At 31.5% G+C, this 8893-nt stretch overlaps 1 pseudogene; it reads left to right on the top strand.

Annotated features, from left to right (window-relative positions):
• The first annotated feature begins 6612 nt into the window (after positions 1-6612).
• The window catches only part of LOC149544750 (nematode resistance protein-like HSPRO2), a 60262-nt pseudogene continuing 57981 nt past the window's right edge, over positions 6613-8893 (top strand).

Genomic DNA, 8893 nt, shown 5'->3' with positions numbered 1-8893 from the left:
ATCCTTCCTTCTTTTCAAGGACTTTTTCAATTCTTCTCTAGCTTCCTCCAATTTGTGTAGAGTGAGGTGCACATCAATCACTTGATTGTCTATGATCTTCCCAAGTTTGAAGACTTCCGTCTACAAATCTTTTCTCTAAGATGTTAGGCTTTTCCTTGTGAGTACCTTGCTCTGATACCAATTGTTGGAATATTCAAATGGGAAGAGTACTTTTGAGAGGGGAGCGAGGGGGCTAGTGAATCAAAAGTACCACACTTTAACCTTTACAAATCCTTTAAAACAAATAACCGAAAGTAAACTGCATGCATGTAAACATATTTAATAAACATAAAGTAAACACATGCATGAACACACATAACACCAGAAATTTGGTAACCCAGAAACCCTCCAAGAATAAGAAGGTAAAACTAGGGTGGGGATGATACCCACAAAATTAGTGCAACAATAATTGTTTGACCACTTTTGATGGTCTGCCTTGTTAAAGGCTTTACACTGTGTTAATACTGACTTGGTTAGAGGATTTACAAACACTTTACATGAAGTGTCACCCTATTAAAAGATTTTATCACCTCTTCAAAGGATCTACAACCTAGCTGTTAAGCTAACCTATTAACATAGGATTTTCCTTCTAATAAAATTGCTAAAGAGTATTAGATTCATTAACCTAATTGCTTACAATCTCAAATTGATCTACTCATTCTGATGTGATCCTTGGTTGATTAGATATCTGTTCGTAGCCCTTGTTCTGTTCTGATCACTTGGATATGCAATTGCTGCTCTATTCCTTTAAGTCTTTCACACTTCCCACTAAATTTCACTATAGTTTACCCATACTTTGTTCTCATCCACACATACAATGGGGTTTTCTTCCTCCTTTTAAAGATTACGAAGACTTAGGGTTAGGTATGGATATACAATCCATATTGAATCTTTTATTTCCACTCATTCCTTGCACTTTTCTCATTGGTTGCATGCCTTCTCCATTTTTCCTATTGGCTGCATGCTGATTGCATAGGAAATAGAAAAGATTCATTCTTATCCTTCAAGATCCTTCTATGTCAACTCAAAAAATAGTTTACATCTGAGTTTGTGAAGGCACAAACTCATATGTTGATTTCTATGTTACTCGGCACATACTAGATTACTAGTGCTTGGCACATGTTTGATCTTGGTTTTCTTGGCACCTATTACATTCTATCTTGCTTGGTACATGCATAGTTTTGGCTCACTCAGCACATGAAGTATTCTGACCTGCTTAGCATCAACTATAACTCGACACCTATATATCACTCGACACTTGTATAATGCTCGACACCTGAAGTCACTTGGCAATTGCTCTTCACTCAACATCTAAAGATTGCTCAGCACATGAAGATCACTCGACTCATATAGTGTACTCAGTTTCTATATGAAAAGTGGTTAAGCATGTTGACACTCAATTGTCAAAACCAATCTGAGACCAAAAACCATAACTCAACCTTTCATCTACATTCTTCTTTTATTAGATTTGATCAAATCCTCTTCATATAATCAAACAAATGATTGTACTCAAATCAACTAAACAATTATCTTACCAGCAAGTAGCAGGTTTGACATCAGTGACAAAAAAATGCTTGAAACACATTCTCATACTTATGTCAATACTTTTTCAACACACTTATGCATTCACATTTAATAATTAATTATTAATTATTAAATGAATTTTCCCTTTTAGGTTACCCTTTTTTGGGTTTCGATCTCCTTCTATAAGGATTGATCTTTTGTAATTATCTCTTATCTTTATCATTTCTGAGAATACAATTTATGTATTTTCAGAACAAACCCTTTCCTCTTCTTGTCCTTTTATTCTTTGTGACAAATCTTTACATGTAGGCATTCTTTAGGCTTTGTGGATTTGTATTGCTTGAATCCATCAGGCTCATCTTGCATACATTTTGTAATTGCAATAAAAACTCCTTATAAGGTAGAGGCTTCTAAGAAGGCGTAATCCTCTAACAAGGATTGAGGCACTATGTAGATGTAATAGACTCCTAAAAGGGTCAATATCATTCACAAGATACTTTTGATTAGTGGGTCATTTTTGCAGGTAGCATCCTCACTAGGGTTTTTCCTTACCCAGGATCTCCCAAGTTAGCCAAAGAATGAGATGAAGTATAACGAATAGATGGGTAAACTCATAAAGATATAACCAAGGAGAACATAATTAAATTAAATTTATAAATGAAGGTATGCCTTCTCCAAATGTATTTATTAAAAAATTAAACACTTAATTGACCCCTAAAACTAGTGATAAAAAAAAAAAAATGAATTTGAACTATATGTATGTAAGGGAAAGTATGCCTTTCCAAAGACCCCTTCTATACCATGGGGTTTGCATATATCATAGTTTACTAGGCGTTGACACCCCATGTTATACTGAGTCTTTTCTTCCATGCTCTTTTTCATTGGTATCTAGACTTTGAAATGGGTACAAAATAAATTGGTAATATTTTTTAAAAATTAATAAAATATTATGACGATAGCCTTTTATCCATCAAAATAATAACATATATAATATTTTGTTTATATTTGTTATATATTAAAATTAATTAAAATTCCTTTTTAAAATTAAGAACATGTTTTAAAAAATATTTTTATAATTTTATTTTTTTCATATATTACTAAGTTGTAATCATTTTAAAATTTTTTTAACATAAAAAAATATTTCTATATATTATTAATTTACAATCTTTCTAAATTAAAATAATTTAATATCAATAATTTTTAAATCAGTATTTTTCATCATTAATATTCCTTTATAAGATGATTTTTTTCAATTTAATAAAAAATCACAAGTGCATTAATTGTACAAACTTTTATTAAAAATGTGTTAATTGTTGAAGTATTATCATTGGTCTCAAAAAAAAATTGTTAGTTTTTTTTTGGTATCCTTATTTTATATTGAATTATTTTGTTTGAGGTGAACAAAGTATTTTAAATAATAATTTATTCATAGATCCAACTGGAATTTCTCTTGAATGTATCTAGATAGATGTCACTTGAAGTTCATTTGACCATCAATCATAAGACCCAACTTATGAGACTATATTAGATGTACATGATAACTAATATATTAGCAAAGTCTTAAAGAAGATTTTGTTGATGTTTTGAGAAAATAAAAAATTATTTAAAATATGTTTTTGGTCATTTTCAATTGTTAGGAAGCTATTACACTAGAATGGTAAATATTGATCAAAGAAGTGTATGCCAAACATGCACATAAACATTTTTAAATTCTTATCATTAATTTATTCATCAAATCCAAATTTTTCATATTTATTGTCAAAAATTGTCATTATGAAAAAATATAGCACAAGTACATTTAAAATAAAATCATTGCTTCTAAAATATATTAATTGTTGGAATATTGTGATTGGTCTCAAAACTTGCAAGTGTGTACTAATTAATGCCTAAGATAAATTATTTAGAACAAATTGCTTTTTTTAAAACTTTTAGCTAGTTTAATTTCTTTTTGGCTAGTTCATTATTTTGCTAGCATTTTTTTTGGTATCCTATTTTTTCTTGAATGTTTTTTTTGTCTAAGCTGGCACAAGTATTTTAAATAAATAAATAAATTTGTTGACTTGCTGCCTATTTAGATTTTCTATAGGGATCACTTGTAACTCATTGATCATCAATTATAAAACTTAGTGAGTATTGTAATTAATGTAAAATGGTATATTATTTAATGCAAATTAATATATTTTTTTAGATATCTTCAAGTGTCTTTTCGTTAGCTTATTTTTTTGCCACCTATTTTTAGGTTGTTATATATTTATATTTAATATTTTTTGGCTAAGCTAGAAAATATATTCAAAATAAACAAAGAATCTAGACTCACTTAATTAGATTTTCTTAAATGGAGGTCAGTTTCAATTCATTTGATCATTGAGTCAGAAGATCAAACTAACGAAGTTATGCATGGGACAATCTACGAGCCTCTCATCTAGGAGATTTTGGGTTTGAGTCGGCTCAAGTTTAACACATACTAATAACCAATCTAAAATACATAATAATTAAAATAATAATAAAAAGACTAGACTTTGACCCATTACTTATAAATAATTTTTTTAAAAAAATCATTACTTTAAAAATAAATAATAAGTAATATTATAAACCTATTTTAAATTAGTGAACTAAAGTTTTAATTTTAACATTTAATTTTAAATATCTAAATTAGTATAGATATAAAATAATAAAAATAGAATCATATATAATGACTAAAGCAAACATATATGTTATAAAATAATATAATTTACCATACACATTATATAATTATATGTAATTGTATTAATAAATAATATATTAAGCTTTCTAAAATAAAATTTAATAGATCATTAATCAATTTAAATGTCATTTATGATTTTATAAAAAAATAGTCTATGAATTCATACAGTCTATAATATTTCACCATATAAAATGGCAGGTTTAATACGATAATGAAATTTGATGCTTAGGTCACACATTCTCATAAATATGCTCTTAATGTTGATGATCAAATGAACTTCAAGTGACCTCTGTCTATAGAAACTCTTATCATGCAAGTCAACATATTTGTGTATTTAAAACATATTTTTCATGGACTAAAAATAACCCATCCTTAGGCAAGATCCTACAACACAACTGGTAAATTGCGAGCATCTTATTTGAGAGGTCTTGGGTTTGAGTCTACATGATCTTAATAAACAATAATAATTAATTGCAACACATAATAATTAATCTTGACTTTGACCTCTTGCTGGAAAAAAATGAAAAAATAACCCACTCCTCTGTACACCATAAATAAATTATTTTAAATTACTATGTGTTGTTCAATGATCTTGCTCTTGAATGTATCTAAATAGATGTCACTTGAGCTTCATTTTGTCATCAATCATAAAACCCAGCTTATGAGAATATATCAGTTGTTCATGACAATTGATATATGAGCGAAGTCTTAAAGAAGATGTTGTTGATGTTATGAGCAACTTTAATGTTTTAAAAGTATTTAAAACTTTCTTTTGCTCATTTTCAATTGCCATGAAATTGTAACTAATACAATGAATCTTGATCAAAGAATTGTACACCAAACATAAACATAAAAATTATCTTAATTCTTATAACTGATTTTTGAAATCTAATATTTTCTAGATTTAATACCATTGATGTTATAAGACCATTATAAATAGACTAGTATGGATATCTTAAATAAATCTATCTAAAAAATTTCAATAGATATCCACTAAAAAATCTTTATCTCTATTTTCTTTATGCTAACTTAAACTTTTTATTTAATTTCTAAAAAAAAATTGACGATTTATCTCAAAGATTATAATTTTAACAAATATTTTATATGGTGTTTAAAAGTATATTGTGTTTATAATAAAATTTAAAGTTTTGACGTGTAAATGATTGTCAAATTTAACATAAAAAAATAAAAGTTAACATTAACACACTCACACCATCCTACTCTACCCTTTCTCCATTGTAGAATGCCTATCAACATTAAAAATAGCACACATGTATTTATTAAATATCTTTTCTTCCAAAATATATTAATTGTTGGAATGTTGTGATTGGTCTCAAAATAGGCAAGTGTGTTGCATAATTAATGTCAAAGGTAAATTATTTAAAATAAAAATAATATTTTTATTTTAGCTATTTTCATGTGTTTTTTAGGACAGCTCATTATTTTGACAGTTCTTTTTTGAGTATCCTATTTTGGCACGAATGCTTTTTTTCTGAGTTGTATAACATGCATTTTAAATAAATATAATTTGTTGACTTTCTTATCTAGATTTGCTCTTAAGGTCACTTGAAGTTCATCTAGTCATCAATTATAAAAGCAAATAAGTGTTGTAATTAATATAAAAATATAAATTATTTAATGCAAAATAATATCTTATTTTAGATTTAATACCATTGATATTAAAGGACTATTATTTTAAAAAAAATATAATTGTGCATGAGGCAAAGTCTTAGAGAAGATTTTGTTGATGTTGTGAGTAGTTTCTGAACTTCTGAAATAATTTGCAACTTCATTTACCCCATTTTCAATTGTGAGGAGGTTGTACACCAAACAAGGAGGCTTGAACCAGAAATAGCAACTAACAGAGAGCTATAGGTATGTATTGTCAAATCTAGATTTGTGCAGATTTGATTTAGATTCTTGTCATTTATTTTCAATACAAGCTTCTTCTCTTGTGTTTTTATGATTTATTAGTTGGGTTGATTGAAGGAATGTTTAGTATACCGATATGTGCAATTTGCAAATATTTATTCCTTTGTATTATTCTGTCGGCGTTTTCCCATCACGCTAGTTTATGGCTTGTCTACTTGCCTTATCCAGGTTACTTTCGGCATTAAAATCGGAGCGTTGCTCATGGTTTAACCAGATTCCAGTTTCATAAATTGAGGACCCTATATCGTTGAATCGAATTTAGTGTTTTTTTTAAAACCAGGTTTATGGTTTCGAACAGTTTACTTTTAGACAAGATTTTTGAGATAATTTTCCAATAAAAAAATTGTTTTGAGAGTCTTATATCTGGTTTGTTTTGGAAGTCATTCCAGGAAGGAAGGCAGTTTGTTGAGGAGATGGGGAGTTTTGAAGGCGGTGGTGGCGCAGCATATGAGGAATATATCAATCTCCCAGAGCTGTCTGCGAATTGGAAATCCAGGGAATGACTTCACTGGCGTTCCAAGACGCTGGTAAAGCCAGCCTTGCAGTCTCTGGAGATGACATTCAGCTTAATCTCCTCGATCCTCCGCGACTCATGTACAAGGCCTAGTTACACTGACCAGGGAGAGTGGAAGAGGAGCCTCGACACCCTAACATCGTCTCAGCTGGAGTTGATATCGGTGATTTGTGAGGGTGATGGGGATGCACCCACTTTCCAATGGTGTAAAAGAGATGGCGTAGTTCCGAGGAATCGTGGCGTGGAGGTGTGGGTGAGAGCAGAGGGTGCGTCCACTTCCATAGTTACCATGAAGAGCGTTGAGAGTCTGCTTCCTGCTCTGGATAGACTGGGAGACGCTTATCGGCCGATGGTAAAGAGGATACGGCTGGCGATTGAATTTCACATGCACAGAGTTCCTTTCACCTTGGGCCTCGGGGAGGAAAACCGAGAATGGAAGCCCGTTATTGAGTATGACAAGATCTGCAAGCCAGGCTACCTCTATTCCCTCAAGAAGCGATCATCTTCGCCATCGATCCACAATGCAGATCAGGAGGATCACACAGTTTATACCGTCCATCAGATCTTCGAGGCATGGCTATGTGTGGCCACTGTTCTGCTGAAGAGAGTACATCGAAGGATAGAGCATGGAGACTTTGTGGGAGCATCCAAAGACTGCTGGACCATTCAAAGGATTTGGAAATTGCTCGCTGACATTCAGAGTCTGTTCCTGCTGGTCGATCCGGATGGCTTTATGAGGCTCTTGAACGCTGCTAAGAGGGGTCGGATCACTAGTGTCACCAATGCTGGTTCATACTGCCTCAACTCCGCTGCTCTGAGAGGCCTTAGAGATGCATGCAAGGCTCTGGCAAACCTTGTGAGGCTTGTTCGAAAACAGATTTGTCACTAAAGAAATTGTCCAATGGAGTGTATGTGGCAAATAGTTCACAACAGTTGGATAGGCCCTTGATATCCGGTCTTCCTCTTCGTTTAGAGGGGCAGCTCCTTCATAAGATGAAATTTTAGATTGTTCAATAAAGATGAGAAGAACTTAGAAAATAGGAAGGAAAACCATTGACAGCGAATGCACCACACGCCTTTTACGTTTTCATAAAAATGATGTAAACTATTAATGAGAGCTATCAAGGACTACGCTTGAGAACTTTCACCAACACAATGCTAATTCAACCATCCAAAAATACTCACATCATACCATGAAAGTAATCATAGATAAATCAACACTTTAACAATCCAGATTCCTTGGAGAGAGAACGTTAAAAGTGCTTCCATTTATTTCTTGCACCAAGAAAAAAAGAAATAACTGATTACACAAAAACAACAATTGTACATACTTTCCAAAAATTGCTTTATGATCAGAGCATAAGTGTTCCCCTGTACCCAAGTCCAAAAAGTCCCTTATTACATTGATTTTCAGAAATTTATAAGTCTTTCCGGCTCAACTAACTTTTCGGGTTCGTAACTACCCAAAAAGTTAGAGTTTGGACTACTTGAAGATGATTCATAACTAACTCTAACCTTCAAAGATTAAAAACAGTTAGAAAAATGAAAACTAGAGTTAATTCTAAAGTTGGCCTTTTTACAAAATACATTAATAAAATTCTAAGACAACTTTAAACAGAAATACTTCTAACTTTTAATTCTTTGAACTCGTTCCTTGATCTGTAGGTGCTACCAGCAACTGAGTCAAGTTTGCCTTGTACGCTCTAAACGATTTGATGACTTGAGCCAAAGTTTTGTTCTTAATGCCAATTAAACTCTGCATTTTCAGCTTACACAACTCATTGTCTCTTTCTAATTTCATCCAATTCTGTGACACAACCTGACAAGTTTTGAGCACAGGAGTTCAATGCTACTGAGAGACTGCTCAATCTCATCATAATACTAGCATCTGAACTTTGTTTACTGCCAAGTTTGGTGTTGATTTTTCTTTCTATGCATTTCAAGATGGAAGATATGTCTAGATTTTGAGTATGTTCACTAATAGGAATACCTTCTATAATCATTGGTAAATATTTCCCCCAAGGCCTTCTTTTTCAGTAACTTGCATGAGTTTAAGAATTGTTCTCCTTCACTCAATTGTTCATTCATACTATCATTCTTCCATCAGATGTTTTCCAGCCATATATCAATTTGCTCTTCTTCTCCAATGCTAATTAACATTAGTGACTTGACTATATTGA

The sequence above is a fragment of the Cupressus sempervirens genome, chromosome 8 (genome assembly GCF_028749045.1).
Source record: "Cupressus sempervirens isolate cs-2001-9-10 chromosome 8, ASM2874904v1, whole genome shotgun sequence".
Taxonomy (NCBI): Eukaryota; Viridiplantae; Streptophyta; class Pinopsida; order Cupressales; family Cupressaceae; genus Cupressus; species Cupressus sempervirens.
The sequence above is the reverse complement of the archived record's forward strand: the minus strand, read 5'-3'. Positions and strand labels throughout refer to the sequence as shown.